At 43.1% G+C, this 22,068-nt stretch overlaps 1 long non-coding RNA gene across 1 annotated transcript; it reads right to left on the reverse strand.

The window, feature by feature from the left end:
- Positions 1-650: 650 nt before the first annotated feature.
- LOC111272718 (uncharacterized) lies at positions 651-20,904 on the reverse strand. Its single transcript, XR_002687681.2, has 3 exons — positions 20,614-20,904; positions 19,778-19,923; positions 651-1,203 (listed from the first exon to the last, which is right to left on the reverse strand). It is a non-coding gene; the product is annotated as an uncharacterized LOC111272718 (long non-coding RNA).
- Between the last annotated feature and the right edge of the window lie 1,164 nt (positions 20,905-22,068).

The raw sequence follows: 22,068 nt of genomic DNA on the forward strand, positions 1-22,068 counted from the left end.
TTATTAGATACCTTTATTATTCTCATTTCTTTTTATTCTTAACTACTCACTTGTTTTGATTTAGCGCGGGGTTAATATATTGCTGAGCTTTGATTCGTTTCAAAACACATTTCGGAAGCGAAACACTGAACTGTTAAATTTCATTTTTTTCAATTTTATATTATTACGTAAAGTGAATAGTACTCAATAATCGTCGTTAATAATGTTCTATACCATTCACGTCCCTAACTCGCGTTACGAGGTACTGAGTAACGGCACATAGCGTCGTATACGCCATGTATCATTACCATATTGTTGGAACCTCGCTTTCCAGTTTTCAAATTTCCCGCGACTGTCGATTTGTCATAACTGTATCGCCGCGGCGATATAATAAGTGCGTTTTATTATCAACAATCGGACAATCTCCGTTTCTTTTTTTAGTCAAAAGGGCAAATATTTCAACAAGGTATCACGTTAGCTCCGAATTCTTGGCGTTGTTGAAGTTATTTCATATCCATATCAGTATTCTAAACCATTGGGAGAACCTGACCTACATAGTGAAAAATCTCTAGAGACTGTTCAGTTTCTGATTGAAGGTCACTAAGGGAATTCTGATTACACGGGGAGAATTGACGAAAATGGAATCCATAACATTGTATCATCGGCTTTCGTATCGTACTTCAGGAAACATTAAGCACCTAAGTTTATAGGACAAAAACTAACTGTCTTAAGTGCAAAATTACCTTATTCTATGTGCAGCACTAAAAATATTTGTTAAATCATGTCACACCTTAATTCGTGAATTTGCAATACAACATTTGAACTTTATTGAGAGGTACTTACAAGTGTACAGAGAAGACAACAAGGACTGCACTATTAAGTGGTTTGGAGAGCTTCAAAGTTATGTTGGAAGCCGAGAAATGGCTGTTATTGAACTCATCTTTAGCGCGGTGTGACGACTGCTATAGTCGAAAGTGCAGCATCATTTATGCAGACCCGAGAGACCTGTCTTCCCCTAAATACCTCTGATAGGTGCATGCAATCCACAAGACTTCCACTCATGAAGGGCGGAGTAAGTACTGAAAGTTGTCCTGGAATGCCCGGGTTAATAGTTCGTGCATCATTGGGAACGTCGTCTATCCACGCGCTACGATGTCAGAGATAGAGCCTGCTCTTCGGAAGTGTCCTTGAAATGAGGTAAATGTCATCGTCGTGCGTAGGGCCCTAAGAAAAAGAAGCTCTATAGATCAGCAGGGGTAAAATCGAGTTAGGATATTATGCATTAACAGTGAAACCGACTCGATAGTTTTGCTGTTCGCCTGCTGCCATTACTCAAATCAAACTAATGTATCCGGCATCTATTCATCTTCTTTTCTTCCGTTTCTTTTTTTTCTTTCTTTTCTATCTTGTCCAGAGTCGCAAACAAACCCTTTGTCCCCGTTGTGCCCAAATGAGGGGTACGATTTCACACACATCATACCGAATGTGTAATGAGTAGTAAGGCAGATTCTACCAGATGTTTCAATGCTGCTTAAAGCAATGTCGTAATTTTCGTCATAATAGACTATCAGCCAGGTTTCCTGTCATCCTGTTCCATCCTGTCATTGCGGATTATCACTTCGGGCATTAACAACCGAAGCATGTCACAATCAATGTGGCCGATACAATTAGCTTCTATAGATCTTACTGGTTTAGCTTTTTAACTTCGAACAGAAAGCGACTGACGCTTGTAGTAATTGATTGCTTGTATCGATCGACAGACAATGGCCAACAGCGCTGCTGTCTCACTTCGCCATCAATGCGGACCAAGGAGCTGCCCTAGCTCCTTTATCAACTTTCAAGTCATCCTATTTCAGGTCTCGCTGTTATTAGGTCTATGGACTTTGAGTAAATGAAAAGACTATTACACCCTTTGCCGTGGAACGAAAATCTGCCAATAGAATCTGGAACGTGTCAGTTAGGTTAAATAATAAATTTACCTACGACCAACGAATTTTATGTTAATTAGCTATGCAGGTGATACTGAATTTTTATTGTTTTTGTTAACGACACCTTATAAGATTAGGAAGCTCAGCCGTCTTTCAAGAACCTTACAAGTTCTCTTACAACAATTTTCCTATTTGTTATCGATGTACGATACAAGCCACTTCCTATTAACGCTGTATATTTCTAGGTTTACAAAAAAAAAGAAGAGGATTTTTCAGTTAGGAGTAAAGAACAAGTCTACGCATGTTTTAATCGTCATTATCTTTTCTCTTAACTAAAGGCATATTACTCAACGATTTCACAACATGTTTATATGATTTTTGTTCGCGTAAAGACAGCCGACGAGATTCGACATCGTCTTTCGGTGGTTTCACTGTTTCGTTATTTAGTACTCGGACAGGTAAACAGACAAAGTGCCAACGGCATAGGCCAAGGTCGGACTAAAGGATGCCCCTTATATATGTGGCATATATAGTAATCAATGCTGCCACAACCCCACATTGTAATATAATAGAAAAGAATTTCTTTACCACAAGAATTGCACACCACAGTCCGGTTTGCGTGTAAAAACCTAAGTTCCTACAAAAACCTGTACGTCTTCTATGATTAATATCAATGCGGGTGTCAGCTACGGAAGATAAGCTACAATTGTTCAGCCTTCTTCTTGGAAACAGAGATCGGTGGTTGACTCTCGTGACACGACACTTCCATGAATACAGCTCATCAGTCCACGTAAGCCGTGCTTCTACTAAGAGTGGCTGCTATCCTAGCAGAACGAATTGGAATCGGTGGGGCTAATAGCAACAGAAAAGGCCGAACGTCAATCACTCATCTGCCCTAGTGTGCTTCATTTCCATCTACTTCTCATCCCGTTGCTCCCTTAGCACCCACTACAGTTTCTACTGCCGCCGCTGCTGCTCTTGTACCGTGGCAGTCACCATTTGGCCCTGCTCTGTTTGGCTGACATATTTCACGGCTGATCCTATCTCCCAAAACCCGATCAACTATTCGGGTTACATCCGTTCTAGGCTCCTCCAGACCGCGCCATAACCCCCGCCCGTTTTTCTTTCTATATGGCTTTCGGCCTCACCTTCCGTTGGAACGAAACAAGCCTATTGTAATAAGTGGCAGCTGTAGGCCACAAGGCCAGGAACCTTTGGAATAACACGGAGCCGCCACGATTCAGAGGATTCGGCTAGCAGTAGGAGACGTACAACAAAGACTCGTTCGCTCTAGCAGCTAAACAGTCTGTCGGAGCAGCTACATCTCAGTTTACATTTACCGCCCTTCGAATGGGTCTTGGCGTGCGGGCTGTCCCGTCACCGCTTCCCGTTTGCTAGACTTGGTCCTGCTGAGTTGACCGACTATTGTCGTACGCGTAAAACGTCACAGTTCCGCGTATTTGTATCTGTATTTTAGAGACGGACAAAGGTGAACAGGCGGGCTGTTCAAAAAGGTAAAACAGAAAAGAATTAGCTGGATGAATATATGTAAATGCAGTACATGAGCATAAAGTTGTGCACCTGTTGCAAAAACAGGTGTGCGAAAGACGAGGGCTTCCTGTCACTCAGAAATCAACACCTTGTTTATCCATGCTTATGCATCTTTGCAGGCTCGAACGAGTCGTGGCCTTCTTTGATCACTGCTATGGTCAGTTTTCAGGCCAGAAACAATTAACCCGTGACAAATATTGCCCCCTCCAAGACAGTTAGGGTAAAACAGGATGGACGCAGTTTTGGTTTGAATAGCAGACACCGGAATGAGGCTGTCGGCTACTTTCCCAAGTCGTTTTTTCAGCAGGGATGTTTGCCTACTCAAAAACAGTTATCAAAGGACTGCGACAATGGTGGTAGTTGCTGAAGAACGAAAATCGTTTAGTTGACAATTAATACGAAGCATTAAGAATAGAAATCCGACTGTACAAAACGTCGAACACTAATGTTTATCGCTGCCTAATAACCTTACGACAAGGTTATGTCTAGTGGTATCGGGAGCATGCTTTGTCATAAGACATTTGTCTTTCCGTCAGGTATCGAAGGGGCTTCTTTCATTTAATGCATTATTATATACTGGAATTACGTGGAACAGTAACTATTATATTTTTCAAGCTGTGAAAATGACGAACCGAAACGTACGTTCAGCAATTGAAATATATTTTGCCCGGAGCAAAATGTGTATTTTATGTTTCACTATAAAAGTCAAGCTCGTTTACCTAAGCATCCTTCTAGTAATGGGCACTCACTGCTCAGGCAGGGATTGAAGAATGATTATTCGAAAATGTATGATCTAACATTGATCGAGCTATTTTTTTGCTGGTCCTTTTTCATCCACACACATCAATTACTGTGCCGAACAGTCATTTTGAGCGTTAAGCAACGCATTCACTTGTTTTCCTATGAAATTTCTAAGATTTAGGATTTTTTTGCGCGATTCGTTTCGTAAATAAGTTGAAAACGATGTTCATTCATAAGTGGTGAGTATGTAATGGAATGAATTCACTAACAAATCATGTGAATAAGGAAAAAAATACGAATTATCATCATACGTGAATGTATCGATTCATGCCGTATATAAGTATAATCGTAGTAACATTTTAAAGGTTCACTTCTCTCATTAGAGCAGATCTGCCAGGGATTCAGGGACATTTCCATCCATAAAATCACAGGTCTAATAGGCAAAGTATGACTGTGTACTTTGTACTTACTGACGGTGTTTGTGATATAGTTGCGGAAAGGGTTGTTTCGAGCTCGGAGCGTCAAGCTTGACATTTGTAAGTTAAGGTTTGATTTATGTAAATGAAGTATTGTGGGACCCGAAAGATAAACTAAATGTTCTTTTCTTAAGGCAGGAAGCGAAGCGGATGAACCCAATTGGGCAGAAACAATAAAATCTCTGAGAAGGTTTTCTAATTTCCCTTTATGCATTGTTTTCATTCAGTCCGCAGTGTTCGTACGAATCCAATATCGCAGTTTGACGTAGCTTTTTGCCCACTATTTTATCATCATTTCTGTGTCTACCTGGCTTTATTTTGCCCTATAAGAGATGTTGTCTGTTTAGCTGCTCTCCTGTGAACAATGGATACACATTCTGATGCGTTCTAGCTTCATGATGGCCTTTCTCCCTCTCCCTTTTCTCCTCATCCATCTACGCGATCCTCAAACACTACGTCTCGGAACTCCCGACTCTCGCCCTCGAACACAACAGCTTTCCCAGCAGTTCCTTTCTCAAAACGAATCTGTACTCTCTCATTCAGTGCCGAAGGGGAAGAGGGCCTTATAATAAATGGAGGTCCGGGAAGAGCGGACTCGGCAGCGGCTGTGTCAAGGAAGCATTCTCTGTCTCCTCACTCTTCAATGCTGAGTCTGGCAGGTTGTTCGTTGCAGCGGGAAACTAATGATAAGTATACCGCCAGCCTTCTCGGGCGTCACTTTACCGTTAGCGCTAGGTTAACCCGCCACAGCTCAACGTCCCAAGTCGCCAACACGCCAGCGGGGAACGAAGATGATGGGGGATATAGAGAGCTCCGGCGATGCGGTTTTCCAAGTGCGCCGTGGCGGTCTTTTTTACTGTAGTTCCATTTGGCCTTCGTTCTCTTCATTTTATTTATCCTTCGCTGGGCCACCGCAGCGCGCATCAGCATGTCTGTACACCAGTGCGTCTGAGTAGAATGTTCATGACATGAATGGTGAGAAGATATAATTTATGCAACGCAAAAAAAAGAAGCGCTACCCACATTACACGTGCACGTTTCCTAGTCGCTTTCATATATTAAGCATGCGGTTCGTTACGACGACAGCCGGCGACAAATCTAGTGGACCATTTTGATCGATTTAGAACGAACTATTTCGATTGCCATTTTTACGGAACGGGGCCAGTCCACAAATTAGACGCTGGCCTTCCTGCTACCTTGGTTTGCATTGTCCATAACTCGCGTAATGTGATGTTTCACCGCCTTGGGTTGCCTGGCCTGCTTGCAAGAAACACGGCCTAAGGCCGCTACTGTAGCAGTACAGAACTCGGGTACTGTGACACAACACGTCTATCAACTTTAATCGAGCGAGCTCTTTTAACTCCCACCTGGCAACCCATCTGCTTTACCAAAGTATTACGTTTTGCCTGGCTTGCTTGAAACGAGCGACTCGATGTAAACTGTCGAGCCGCATGCTATCTAGTAGCGTGTGGTAGGGAGATTCAATGCGGAAAAGCGAAGAGGCGAAGGCGCACGGTACATCTAAAACAAAATGATAACGTTCAAACGAATCTTCTGAAATAAAAATACATATTGAGCCACGTATCGTTTAGGCGAAGCATAAATGATGCTCATTAATACTCACGCATCCTCGAACACTACTGCTCGATAACAGTCAGATCATTGGGCGTCCGCTGTATGTACACCCATACATGTGTTTTCCGAACAAGAGGAGGCATGAGCTAGACTCGATTGGTTGAGCCAATCACAGACGGTTTTATGGCAAATAAGCGGTAGAGCCACAATCATGAGAGCTGAGAATCGGGCGGAAAAACGATTTGACAAAATCAGTCGAGCTTCAAGCGCTTAAAACTATAATAATATACTTCAAAGCGAAGCGTGTTGAACATCTTGCATCGTTGCAGCTTCCAGGCCCAATATACTTAATCGGCTATTAAGGCTACCACAAAAAGGTTCTCTAAAGCTGCACAATCCTCCTTAAAACATGATGACGACAAACGTAACTATACATAGATACGTTTTCGAATGTTATTCTTTGGGGTCTCTGTCACATGACATTTAGTAGTGAAGTTTATTTCTTTAAGTCTAAAACGCACTCGCACACACTTGAATAAAACTAAACGAGTAGTTACAAAACTGTTAATTCTTAAATACCCAAAAAATACAAAAACAACTTATGCCAGAGCTATTGCAGTAGTGTAACTGTGTCCTTTGAGTTTTGGCCTTACTATCCGTAAGAAATTTCGAAATGAAAACACATGCGGAACGCCAGGGTTCGAGTTTGCATCAGGCTTCAGTATAGAAAGTGCCAAATTAATAATGATGAAAATCTTTACGTTTCATCTTGCTAGCATTACTACTGTGCACATTTGAGATCTACGTACAGATTATATATAACGATTGGTCAAAGGCAGCAATAGATTCGAGTAACGATAGAGGCATTGTTAGTTGAATGGTCAAGAGTCAACCAGATTAGAGATAATATACTATTAGATAACTATGTCATAATTATGCAGCGTGTACGAGAAAACAAAGAAAGCTCTCGTCATAAGTTACTCAATTCACCATATACGAGAATGCTCGACAGCCAATAGTTGGCAAATATAACTGGAGCTAGCTCGAGTAGGGTGGCCTCTTCCAAGCAGATGGGTCTGTTTACGAGAGGGTTGCGGACCATTATAAAGAACTTGAAAAATGCCTCAACCATCTTTCACCTAGGATCTGTGCTTGACTACACTTTTTTTCCACAGACGGTTATGTTGCTGTAGCTAACATTCGTCAAAGCTAGTATGCCGATTCGGATAGTGTGTGTATCTGTCTAGTCAAAATGACAATCAGCCATGGTGTTTTGTTAAGAACAGAGTTTAAACTTGAGGTTCCCTGGAGGATAACGGTGATAGAAAGAACGTCACCCGAGCTAAATCCGTCTTGCTGCCTATGCTCTCAACCGTGTCGTTGACGGTACACAAATGGGACCTAATCTCACCCCCACAGGGCCGCCAAAACGCTGGCAAAGTACCGTCGGGCACCTATTAGCACAGCGGCAGGCCCCCAACAGACCCAATGAAGATGATTGCCTTTATGGCTCCCTCCGGACAATAATAACAACCACCTGCGTCTGTCTGAGCCCTTCTTTGTTGCTACTGGCATTTGCTGTTGGGTCTTCGAGTACGACTTTTGGCCATATAGGGGAACAGGGGAAGGGGACTGACAGACGGGAAGCGCGTACAAGGGCTAAACTAAAAACATGTAATAAACAGCGGAATCTTTTACGCGAAAATATATGTCCATGTACAGGTATTTCATCTAGCTCATTAGCTAGCTTGTATATAGCTCAGGCGTCTTGCGCCGAAACAGTAGACAAATGACAACCTACTTTATACTATTATTTCGCAAACATAATCAGTTAACTAAAAGTAGGTTTACTATTTAATATAAAATGGAACGTAAGCTTTCCAAACAAATAGTCATGCTACACTGACCTACTAAACATAGATTCACCGGAAGAAGATTAGTGTATCACTATAAATGAATTTAACTAGCAGAAACTCAATTAACTATTACCACAAAAGACACGTATATTAGGCAGGATAATTAGCCAGTCGGTAAGATAATGGTTGCACCATGTCCTACTTGTCTTTATCGCCCATTCTCAAAGTCACGGAATGAGACAAGAAAAAAGGCAACGGAAGCCTTGTAGATAGATGTATTTCTTCCCAGATGCCAGACTTTGCTTGTAATGATCATATAAAAACTCGCGGACATCTTGCCAACGAAGTGTTACCGTTTATGCAAGTGATAAACAATTAAAAAGATTTTAGCAGAAGAAGAATAGCACCGATGATACTCTAGTCTCGATGCTCAGGCAAACACATATAAAAACAAATCCTTTCGTTGCTACAGGCTATAGTTACGGCTATATTGAATTTAACCTAATCAGCTTTAGTATTCACTATAATATACGCTATATTTCTAGCCGATATTTTTGTGACTTTACATTGTTCTTATTATATATTATATTATAATAATACTAATTATTATTATTCTTGTATTTCGGTTCTTGTTATCCCATTACACAGTAAAAGTTGCATGCTTCTGCAAACTCTTAGCTAAAGTAACTGCCTTAGATATTGCCCGTTTTACTTAACACCTACATCAGAGATTACAAGCCTTAAAACCTTTTTTTTTTTTTTTTTTTTTTTGCTGATTCTTTGGATGTCTTAGCGTCTTAGCAAGAGGTCCAATAGCCTCCATTCCACTGTAGTAGCATAAACATGACTCCTGCTATAAACATCAATGTTATTTCGCATCCTTTCTGGATTCACACGTCAGAGCAGCCACCTTGTTTCAGGCATATAGGCAAGTATGCCTGAAACAGGTACCATTTAAGAGCAGCGCACTGTCTCGAATCTACGGTAGCATAGTTACACCATCTAGCCTCCTTCCTTATCTTACGTCAAACCACTTGGCTCAAGGGTTAAGGATACTCCTTATCTCAGTTAGATTTGCCTCTCTTGCCACCCTAACCGGACTTCTCGGGTAGGTCACTGACCACCTCGACCTCATACACTGTCACCTAATGTGAAATAACGTTGCCATAGGGAATATTACTACTGCTCTTTGTAGGGCGAGGGCCCCGCCGTTTTTGAGCTGAATTTTCAGGAGTTGCTCAGAAAGCCCATAGGGACGTTGAAGTTGGCTTTTGAGAGCTGCCTTGTTTCCCGACCAGCACCAAGACAACATCGAATTAATTGGTTTACAGTAGCAGACGGTTGGCAAAAGTATAAGAGAAAAGTAGTACTAGGTCCGATAGTAGCGTGTTAATTAGTAATTCGCAACAAAGGCAGACATAATGGCACCCTCAACCTCGACGAAGATATCATCTAGAATGGGCTGGAAACAGGGTATCTTCCTGTACTATCCACCATTAAAAAACTGGCGAGCAGTTAAAAAACTACTTTGCATGACACTGTTATTGTCGTTGCTCAGAGGCTAGCGCCATTGGACCGGTATGTTGGGAATTAGTAATACATTACATGCAGGACAAGCACCCCTTTTCGTAAATCTATCAATTATTCACTAACTTTTTGGCTTTACCTGTTCTTTTTTCAAATCTAACCATAACAGTGAACTTATCTGTTCAGGTTGAAAGTTGGCTCTGAATTTCGTCATCGTTGCAGATCTTTTTGTCGCATTATTCCCGTCACTGTGTCGGTTATTTTTGCTGTCCCGTACTCCCATTCCGGGATTTCGGGAGCGTATTATTCGAGTCATCCCGTAACGTTATCCAATGGCCCGATCTTAGATTTCGATCATATTGTTCCAGCAAAGCTGGCACATCATCTTGCCCGGTCAGTTCCCTCAAGTACTATTATGTTTCAGTTATCCTGTGACCCTGCAGAACGTATTTGATGTCATTTTACCAATTGTCTCGCGCTATCATTACAGTTAAGCCACTACTGCCGTAATATTAACCCGTTACACGTTTATCGCTGTTCAGCTGCCTCAAGACAAGATTGAGCTTTTTAACTTTTAATAAGCCGTCTGTAGATCTTGGTCGCGTCGATATTTGCCATCAGTTAAAATATAAGCCAGTACGGCTGGCTTCTTTAGTGAGTACGAGTACGTTTTCCTCTAAGACCGGTTTCTTTTCGTTATAGGCGGCATGATGTTATTTTGGTTAATTTGTAATATTGTAGACGGATTCAAGACAACGTTGGCATATATAAGTGATATTTCGATTAATACTTTTTGTTTCGAGAGAGAAGAGAGAAGTTCTATTACTTCCCATAGAACGTAATGTTAATCTGAGCAAATAGATCCATGCTTAACAATTTAGTCGACAGTCGTTAAGAAACGTTTATTTTTCAAGTTCTACAAAGTAAAAACATATAGTTTACATTGTCCCGATTTTTTTTTTGCAAGTTTAACGCAAAAATGGTGATAATTGATGAGATAAAGCTTATATTTTTTGACTGTGCAAAAAACTATTACTTGACATGTATCCTAATGTACACCGTATATAAATCATTATTTGTCCACGATTTGCACTAAATAAAATCATGTATGACGGCTTTCGTCATAAAATATAGGGAACAAAAAGACTTTCGTTTTTAACCTGTGTTTTCTACGTGCATACTACTTCGTCTTCCTAGCTTCCCACTCGTTCGTGCTCAAACGCTGCTTCTAAACGTACCCCTGTCCCAAACGTAACCCTGTGCGTTAACGCATAATACGCCGATTTGAATGTTCCCCGATTAGAGATCCTTGTTCAGTATGCTGCGCACCGAGATAAAGTAGCGCTACTATAATGTTATTGTTACCGTTGTGGCTGTATGCGAAACCTGCGACTTCTCCAAAGCCTTTTGTGCGATGCGTGTTCTTCACCGCGTACAATTTCGTCCTTCATTTCTAATCTGATAGACTGTAATTTATATATATATATATATATCCTAACCATTAGGTGTCCGGCCACGGTTACGCGTATAATTACTGTATCAGGATTTAGTAAAATCGCTTGCATTTGTTGCAAGATGAAAATATTAAATATTTTATTTATTTCTAGGTGCTTACTTTAGAAGTTTGATTCTATTTGGTTTTTAGCACGGGTACTAAAACACAGAACATTGTACTGCAGCCTAAGGCATTGACATCAGCGCACTTAGCTGGCTATTTATTTCTTTATTATTTTATTACATCTTTTATCTATATTAGGGATTATTTTGCCGCTTGACAAAATACCTATTGTGACTGTCTCTGTATTTGTTGTTGTAAAACAGAGCGACATGCGGATTACGAACTACTGGCGCGTACAAGCCGACTTTTTCCATCTGTACTATCAAACCATTTTGAAATAAGGATAAAACGCTAGAAACACTCAACCGTGTTGAACAACTTCCCCTTACATAACTATAAATTTGCATTCATAAATTGAGTCGGGGGATCATTGATGGCCATAGCCACTCTTCCCCTCGGGGGCACACACCGCCAATCTCAACTGTCGATCATAGCTTAACCCATAGCTTTTACAGTGGTAAGGGCGATGAGGTTTGATGATTTCCCTCGGAGTAGATACAAGTTATTTAAGGACGAATAGATTTTTTTATGGCATTTAGATCCTAACTCCTAGACATAGCAGATCGGCTCGAAAGTTTGAAGGTTCGTTAGATCCCTGATTGGTCTACAAGTGCCGATGTCAGCCGTTTTGTGGCTAGACCTTGGGATTTTGCTGTAAGCTGTCTCGTCGCCATCGACCGGCGTTGCGGAATTATGTCAGTAGCAATTATGCACTGAAAAACGACGAGAACGCCAAAACGTAGGAATAGAAAAGCGAGTACGAAATCTACGAGGAAAAAGGTGGGAAAAACGGTCTGCGGGCACTGTAGCCTCTCCCTTAGCGTTAATCTTTTTTCTTTTTTTTTTATTCGATTTGGCTGCTATTGATAAATTGGCTCTGAATCGTACTAGTGGTGTCTGTGATGTCCTCAGTAGAACGCTGAAATCACATCTTTGAGGCAAATGCTAAACCGGCCGGATAATATTATCGGTGACTGTAAGCTCGATCGGCTTCGGTCGTCCCATCTATCCATACAACCAAAAAAGCTACGATTTGAGAGATATCGCTATGGACCGCTGTCAATGGGCACAGACTTATTTTGAAGCATCAATGGCAACACGAGGAAATGAAAAACAGATACATCCCTCCATCCTGATAAAAATGCAGTTATCCCAAAAAAAGTGGGGGTACTACTTCTGTACGAGGAAGAAAAAGACTCGTATGTTTGTCTTAATGGAAGTGTAATCAACATAGGAGAATCCAGGCAGATAGTATTCTCAGGCTATCTGTGCCATTACTTTGCCTACTTGCTGCACTGCCAGACTCCGGCTGATGGCCTAGTCCGTAATGATTTCGTGGTGGTAACATATGGTCATCGTTACCAGCTATGCTGCATCTACGAAACATTCGGCACCCCGTGAAATTATGTCCTTTGCGACTTTGTGGAGGCGGTGCGACGCCCATTGACCGGCCACCGGCGTTGCGCCTGTGCGCCCTCGTCAAGCTCTACAACAGCTTGGACGTGCTTGAAGTGCCACTCGTCGTCGTAATACATCCGCGGCGCCATTCGTTCGTACTGTTTGATTTGGCGACTTCGTACGGCGTTTGTACCCCGATTGAATACGTCTGGTTTCCCTCGTTCGTAAAGGCTCCTTCCGCAAACACCAAATCTTTGCTGCTTAGCCTTTCTCTCGTCCACCGTTTCAACGTTAAGAAGCACGCCAACCACGAAGTGACGATGCTAACGATCGCTCCAAAGGTGGCCTGTTTGCTGCGACAATCTAACGTTCAAGCGGTCTGCATATTACGGCGTCCTGGCCAATGGCTTCCGCGTTTCTGGTTTCGATCTCTGCCTTCTACGGTCGAGCAGGAATTGGACATTTGCTATTTACCCACATTAATTTACAACCCGCAGGTTTAGTCAACTGTAGACCTTGTTATTGTCACCAAATCGTAAGAATAGGCCTTCAATCCCCAAAACGGCCTAGCCGTTCATTATATATATATATATATATATATATATACATATATAGGGCAGTGTGGGGCTGTATGAGCTGTTAATGGTTTCGTGCGGAAAAGCCAGTCAGTCATTCGACAACATTTTTTTTATAGAGAAAGCTAAATAATCAGTTGCTGCTAAATCTGCAAGTCGCACTGCATTTTGACCCCATTCGTGATTTCCTACAAGATGGTGCATATGTTAACAGCATTATTTTGGCACATTATCCCAATAATCCCATTGTAACGGCCCGTTATCCCAACAAAGTGGGCACTTGTAAGTCGTTGATGACAATGACACGTAATATAAACAGCGCCAAACGACGATGGCTTAGTCTTACTTCACAGATATACACATAGACACAGCTGAGCTTTCTCCCGAAATCGCTTACTTCTTTCAATCGCTTTGTAGGATTGGTATCGAAGGTCCGAAACATAATGGTCCATCTAACCCATTGAGTCCTTAACGTGATAATGTAATATAACCCAATATAATAACTTCTGTGAAACCTAACTTACTTTCCGTTTGCTTTTGAAAACACAACTCTGGGATCGGAAGAGAAAAACGGGCTGTTTTTTTTGCTTGTCTATAATTGAAAAAAAGGAAGTTCAATAAAATGCAAGTAAAAGATATTTAGCTGTTTTATAGAGCCTTATTTCTTAAAAATGAATGCAACAAAAACATCCAGTAATAGAAATTGCCTTAAATGTTTGGTTGTTTGAAAAGTTTGATGGCATCTGGTTCTAAGTTGACACTTTTTGGTGGGGAAAGCCCGTATAAACTGCCCTATGTAGGTCTATCTTACCCTGTGTATTGGAAACGTAATAAACAGTTCATAGGTTCAATAAATGTTCGCATCAAATACTCGACCATAATCAGATTTAAGTGATATCTAAAAATAACGAGTTTAAAGGAAAGAAAAATGTCTAGTGCTAAAGATACGTTCAGGTTCCATTTATCGAAGACAGTATAATCTATCGAAGTCTTGGTGAAAACACCAGACAGGAAAGCCTATAGTGATACAGCATGAGATGCCATGATCAGGGAAGTTTTTGAACAAAATAGAACATAGGCAATGCGCGTCCTTAGAATCCCTCGTCCAGCTAACTAAACACAGACAGAAACCAAAATAGGCCCCTTACGAATTAAGTTCAGGACAGATTACACACGCTAAAGACAATTTCCGCAACTGCGATAAACACATTGTCGTGGTAAAGGAAACATATAGCCTGTACCACTCGTCATAAGACGATCGGGCGGAAAAACGATGTCAAGAAAACCGAGAGCGGCCTAAACGTATAACCAAACGGATTTGGGCGAAAGCTGATACTGCTCAGGCTCGCAGTAGCTATCAGCAGCATTTCGAGATATTTGTTGACAAGGAAAAGGTAAGTACTGTCAAATAACTCGGAACGTCTGGGGAGCTTCACAAGCTTGTAGCATAGCAATTGATGGTATGCAGTATGCGTATTCGACAACAATGCACGACTCTATTGCAGCGCTTGAATCAAAACTTCAATTGAGAAGAACAGAATGAACCGGTGCTTTTAACTCGAACATTCTCTGTATTTATGCCCGTGTAATTTTAACTGCTTCTGTGTCTGAGATGATAAGTGCTGTGGCATATTCTATGTTACTCTAATGCTATAGCAAATGATAATGAGATTTTTTGTAATGGAGTTCAGATGAGTTCAGTCAGAGTTGCTGGGAAGCTCTCAGAGCACTGGCTTAAGTGTAAGACATTAAGGAGGAGTAGGTTCAACGCATATCAACATACGATCCTTCTACTATCGATGATTTAATTATTACTTCAAATGTTCGAACTGTTACATATCTACCTATAGCCCAAGAAATGATCTTTGAATACATAGGACCAAGCCAATAGCTTGATAAACCGAGGCTTTTCCTACCAATGACGATATTATAGCACAGTAGCATGTTCCACCTTGATGGCAGCGTTGTGGGACGGACAACACCCTACGTAGCTTTATCGAAGTTCTTCAGCATGAGTCGAACGGGGACAAGAATCTCGGGCTAGATAACAGTAATTCAAAGCAAATGGGGATTCAGCCTCGGATAGCTCATAAAAACCTGAGGAGACGGTGGTTGCGGGATGAGGGCATCCAACTCCATCTGCGTGCTGTACAGAAGGAATCGAGAAAATTTGCTTGAAGCAAGAGATACGTTCTGAGCTATCTCGCTTGTCTGTCCCGAGTTACGGTGCCGCATTGTCGAATATGATGAGGCTCTAACGTGAGTTTGTCGCTATGAGGCAAGGATTCTTCGACAAGGTTGTTGGCTATGCCTTCTGCTGAGTCTTTTTCTTGTAATCGCGACGAAGATATCGAAGGACGTGACCAGACAAGGCATTCACAATTTTCAAACGTTAAAACAGAAATGGGGCATTCGCAGGGGAGCAAACTGGGTACAGTGACCTGATGGATCGTGTGACTTTTCACGAGTAGCAATGTTACAACGAGAATATATATCGTTTTAATTGTCGCTTTGTATATGTCGTTTAGTCAAGAGGCTGGTTCCCACATAGATGTGTTATCGCCTGTTTGAATTTGCAAACTCTTACATTACATACATCCCAGAAACAATTTCCGCCAACACATCTCAGCTTTTTCGATGGTTTAATGAGAAACTAGAAAAATCATCATTGACTAAAAGCATTTGCCACAAACGGTATGTCCCTTCTCAAACAAGGCTTATTTAACGTTGTTATAGAGTAGTACTTTGCTGTAAGGCATAGGATAGTGATGTGTCACGCGTAAATGCGTGCACGTTAAAGCATCTCAAAAACGAACAACGAAAACGGAATGGGATGACGTAGTCGAAAAAAAATACGTCACGAGATAAGATAGAAGGAGGCAGAAAGCATTGCCCGAAGGCGATTTACCGGTACCACATATAGCACTCAGATATATATCGAACTGAAGAGTTTTCAGTGTACATCATATATGGAGTAGTAGCTACAGCAGTAACTTTACGATACGAGTGAGTAAGTCACAGTTTACCTTAATCTACTTATTTATCTACTTTACTACAAACGACCCAAGTAGGTCGTTTTTACTGCTTCTATATAAGAAATAAGCAAAAGCTCGCATTCTATAAGGAGGGAACACTTACCGTCACAGTACTAATTTGTTTGGTTGGAAGTTTACTTTTTCACACATGTAAAAACTATGAATTTGTCTATGCAGATATTTAGACTTATGTTTGATCAACTTGCGCCAGCCTCAACCGACCTGTGCCGCGAAAAATTACTGCCGAGTAGGCAGATCTTCTAACCCATGGTACGTCTTGCCTTTGATACCTCGCCATCTTTATTATCTACATATGGCCAGGATGGCTGTAAAGCCGTTCGTTCATCTGGCCAGCTGGCTGTTTCCCATGTCTGCCTGCGGTGGCTCGCGCAACTCTTCTACAGTTACAGCGAAAACGGCCACCCGTCGCATCTTATGTATTTTTTTAATTTTCTTATACGCCTTTGTGCTTTTTCGGGCTTTCCGTCGCTGCTACTGCACGCTGATCTAGTGCTGCTGTTCATATACGCTTGTGCTTCAATGGCGTAGAATCATTGTCATCATCTGTAGTATTGGCGCCTATTTTCAGGGTGTGAAACTTCATTCTGGGCCAAAACGAGGGAGGGTGACCTAGCGAGGTGAAGAGAACCGAGGAGGCCTTGATCAGGCACCGACCAGTCTTCGGGGTAGGGGTCGAGGGGGTCAAAGAGACCATTTCAAATAGTGGAGGGCGACAAGGGAAAGGGAGAGGGAATAATTGTAGATACAATGATAGGACAACCGTATGGCCTTGGAATTTGCAGTCACACTACAGTTTGGTGCCACTGTGGCTGGGAGGCGGTAGGAAGCGTATGTCTGCAGCCAGCGATGTGTATATGGGCACGAGGGGGTGTTACTGATCGTTGTCCGTCTGCTATGATCAGGCTAGACTATGTCATGCCTTGCAGACTTTATTTCGTCCTTTTGTTATCTGTCTGAAGTGGAAGAAGCAATATAGCACGCGCTGCTGGCTGTTGGCTCTGTCGACCGTGCCATTGCTCGTTTATACTTTCTATACTGGTTTACAGTGGTGTTCGTTGGCGCTTTCTTCCTTCGCATGTTCTCTGACCGCATTTCCTTTCGCTGACTGCTACCACTGCGCAATGGCTCGCTGTGGCTAAAATGTGTCTTTTGTGTTGCAGTCGTTACTGCTTATTTACTTCTCGTATTCTTCAGGCAAGCCTGGTATACGCGGCAGTTGCAGAGGGGGAACGTAGCAAAGACATATAGCGGGAAAAAGGCTCTGTTGCCGGACGATGCCTTAACGTTATCTGTCGACTCGTTCGGCTATGGCCCATCTGCGAAAAGGCCCTCATACGAGAGTCCGCGCGCGCTCCTCAACTACTATATCTCCTGTTTTACTAGTAGCTCTATTGCTGCTAACATTGCTGCAAAACCAAAGCAGCAGTCCAAATATTTTCAGCGACCGAATGTGGAGAAAAAAGTCTGGCGAGTTGTTGGCTTGGATGGCCTGTTTGCTCTAGTTGCTCGGCCTTCGCTGCAGGCAGGAGAGTCAGGAGGGAGCAGATGAGCGAGTACGGCAGGCTGCACTGGCCTGTGGGAAAAGGGCCTGGGGTTGCTACTTTTTTAGGGTTGTCCTGGCTCGTGGGGAGCGAAGAGGAGAGGTGGGGATCGTAAGGGTTCTAGATGGGGTGGCGGGTTGTTGTGGCGCGAGGAGTCGGCGGGTTGGCTCAAGTCGCCGTCGGCGTCCCCCGCCCTCACCTTCCCTGCTGCCCTTGCCGCTGCTGCTGAGGGAGCTTCGATCTCGCCCACCCGCGCCCCGCAGCAGTAGCAGCAGGCTCGGCAGGGCACGACACAGCTAGGTATTAAGGAAGCGAGGCAACCAGCCCTGCGTGGTACTCACCGCACTGCCACAGCAACAGTAGTAAACGGAAACCAACGAGGAGCGTTATTTTCCAGTCTAGGCGAGCTTTGTCGTGCAGGGCGATGTATATCGTACAAGCGTGTGCTCGTTGCGCGTGTGTGTGTATACGATAAAAGAAGAGACGAGGAGACGCGCAGAACAAGACAGAGCTTGTTGGATAGCGCCGTCACGGCACGAGACGCGACGAAGCCGCCAACGTTCAGGGAGCACAATCGTATAGCATCACTGAGTGCTGACTGTTCACTGACTGACGTGTGCACTGTTGCGCCCACTAACGCAGCTGTCAATGGTCAATGAGCTGCTGGTAGTGGCCAGTGAAGAGATTCAAATAGATAAACGGACGAAGAAAGAAAAGATAAGCCGAACACATAATAAATTCGAAGAAATGTTTCAAGATGTTAGGCTGCATTGTGCTACTGGGTGGGAGAAATGGTGATGATATCGTTTATTGTTTCTGTACTAATTATTTTGGTTGATTAATAGCAACGAGAGCACCGATAGTGATGCTGATGTCAGTCGTGCTAAATCTATTAGCTACTATTACTACTACAACGACGTCTAGTGGCGGCCAAGGCGTGCTAGTTCTAAAAGGTTCTAACGCTTTGGGAGACGTATGTTCGGTCCCATTGAAACACAATATAATTCGCTCTTACGAGCGACAGTAGCGACGGCTGATCGAATGGACAAGGAGTGCGTGAATGTTCATTCAAGAGATTCATTCAATCCATTAAGGCAGATGAGTCATTGTTCTGATATCGTGTGTAACTCTGTATCTGATCGTATCTTGTGATCGGCGCCCCGCCTTCATCGCTGTTACTGCTTCGCGAAGTTCGTGGTCATCTCATGTTGATGCAACACATGACGGCTGTTGACCCCCGAAAATACGAGCGCCAGCAAGCACGTCTAACGAGGGTATTTGCAAGCACTTAAAATAGACAGACGCGGGAGTAAAAGCGGTTTTGATGGTCGCAGCTGCGATGGTGTGGCAGTGACAGGGTCAGAGCTACAACGAGTATCGAATCAGAGTTGCTGGCCAGTTACAGATTATCACTGTTGTGTCGTCAGTGTATGACGGCCACCAATTGTTGGATTGCTGTGCTCGTTCAGGCCGACTTTAATAGTCGCCTAACAGACTGACACCTTAAAACAGTCGTCTACTGGCCTGTCGTGCCAGCGGTCGCTGCAAAGATAGCATAACAGCCGTGCTTCAGCACAGTCTCACCATTAAATCAGATTCACTTGTAAGGCATGTACACAACGACGGCCAACGTTTGACTTTCCGTCCTTTGTCGATAAACAGATTATCAGAGGCAGGCCACCGCAACATTTGTGGGTAACAGAAATAACAGCAGCACCGGAAAAAGCAATAATAGTGATATAGGTGCTAGCATTGGAGTTAGTTATCCAGCCGTACCAATCCGTGCTGTCTCAGCAACTGGTGCTGTCACTTGTGTCTTCATTTAGCCACAACAAACGTAATTGAGCATACGGTTGAAGTCGTTAGAGATAGCAATCAGATTCAAGAACAAAAGACTGACTTTGCGGCTTTCTATAACATTATATAAATCCGTTAATAAACAAGAGAGAGCCTTACTAGCGCCTTGTAGCATTATCGGCAGCCTTTATATAACAAGAGCCAATGTGGCTGGCCCTGTTTTCCTCGTTGGCAGGTCACAGATTGCGGCGCACTCTTGTACGACTTCCGGCTGTATAGACAGCTCGTGCACGAACACATGGGGTCTGCAATAAACATCACAATAAATTAGAATAAAAGCGGGCTGTATAGGCGAATACTTAAGGCGCTGCTTTGATGAGTCGCATCTAATGGTCCTTAAATCTTTATCAATATTGTGAGAACGACGTGACTGTTTCTCTAGTACGCAGGCGTGTCTCTATTGAAAACGCTTGAAGGGTGAAGTCAACTTCCTTGATTTTTTCAGCATACTAAAATCTACACACTTCACCTATTCATCACATCTCGAAGGAACATCGTCGTGAAGTAACACGGAACGCGATAAAAGTATCGTTTGACGTTCAGTGTCGCGACCGTAGCTATAACGATACTAGTACTGTCACAATTACCGCAACTCTTGCGCATTACCCTGCATTTATTTTAGTAGGGTTCTGTCCCGTTCAATAATCAACAATATCATTAGCATCATCACTGAGGTAGGTGTGTGATGTATCACTGACGTTCTCTGTTGCGCCGTTAGCCTGCGGAACTTTGTTGGGTTAAAGTTTCTACTTTTTTCGGTTGACGAAGAAGTCGCTACCTACTCCAGATGATGGAATAACGTGTGATGCCGCCTGCTGTCGTTGTTATCTGTTAGTCAGGTGATTGTTATTTTGTGTGTTCTAAGAAAGCAGTAGTGATATTCAGAGATAAGTAAACTAAGCAAAATCAAAGCTGGCTGTATAGGACACACAGACCTGGAGGTTAGATTAAGAAGAAACCTTGCGTCCCCGACGAGTAGTCGTCAGTTTTTCACCGGTGAATTGATCTGGTGGTGCCTTAGAGCAGACCAACAACAGCGTGCGGTAAGGTGTACGTGTGTGTGTGCGCGCGCGTGGAGGTGCAGGTAGGTGATCCTGTGTGTGACGCTCGTGGCCGCGTCAGTGACATGGGGGATCTGAGTGGGCGCGGAGGAAAGTTTGAAGTGACCCAGGTTCATACGCCCGAGTCAGCCCTATCCGCCTCGACGCCGCTGTCGCCGCAGTCACTGCTCGTCGGAGGAGATATCTCCAAGCAGCGCCTGCTGCCTCAAACAGGTGATGATTACAATCAGAGTAACGGGATAACGAACACAACACTGTTATACAGTCGCTATGCGTATAATATGCATATTAATTTATCTTAGAGCTACCTAGACAAGACGATTCTATCTTATTTTAAACTTTGTAGTTGAATAAGAACTCAAGACTATTGCGAATATTGAAAGCTAAAAAAAATTATGTTGGCCAGTGAGCTTAACAAATTACGGCTAAAATATTTTAAGACTATTGCCTTAGGACTTTAATATACGAGGACGACGAGATCCGAAAAACTAACTGAGACCGCAAAGCAGAGGTCGAATGTGTACGAGCTTTGACTTCTTAGAATCACTCGTTGCAAAGGATGCAGTGCATCTTGGCCCATTTGTTCCAAACAAATCTTCTTCCGTAACCTTCTTAGTAAGTTTCTAAAATTATTCGACCTAGCGCCTATGGTATTATGTATTACTAGTACTATTAGCAGAACAGGGACGGAATCTGCCGGAGACGATGTGAAAATCACGAAGCAGACGATGTTGTCCAATTGTACGACAAGTTTAGCTTTTACATTACATAAACGGGCAATCAACGACAGCTCCGAGTGACTTTCCGAAGGAAGCGTTTAAAAGAACTGTGCCGACCTTCCTTTCTTTCTAATGAACGCCGTGCCGGCATCCGTCCATTGGCGGTCGCAGCTGCGGTAGTGGGCCAATGTCAGGTTTGACCCCTTTCCAGACACCGCTGGGCCGGGATTCCCTGCACTGGGATCGAAACTACTCAATGACAGGAACCTTCGAGCAACTGATAAACGGTACCACTGAATGGGCCTGGTTGGCGGAACGGACTCTGAGGAGCGTAATGTGCTGCATTGAATGAGCGAATAAGCGAGAACAACGTCGTGCTGAGGGCGTACGAACGGAGATTTGGCCACCCAAGCGGTGACATGGTTGAATTTCGAAAGCTGTACTAGGAAGAACGCCAGAGAGAAAACGTGTGTGGGCAAACGTAAAAAGTAGTATGGATAAATGAGTCCACGATCGTACGTCTTTTGGTCGGCGGAGTGCATAGCGGAAAACTTGGCTATCCGAGTGAGAGCCTAGAGCACCGATCGATGCTATTCCATCGATCTAACCC

Source organism: Varroa jacobsoni, unplaced genomic scaffold (genome assembly GCF_002532875.2).
Source record: "Varroa jacobsoni isolate VJ856 unplaced genomic scaffold, vjacob_1.0 contig03080, whole genome shotgun sequence".
Lineage (NCBI taxonomy): Eukaryota > Metazoa > Arthropoda > Arachnida > Mesostigmata > Varroidae > Varroa > Varroa jacobsoni.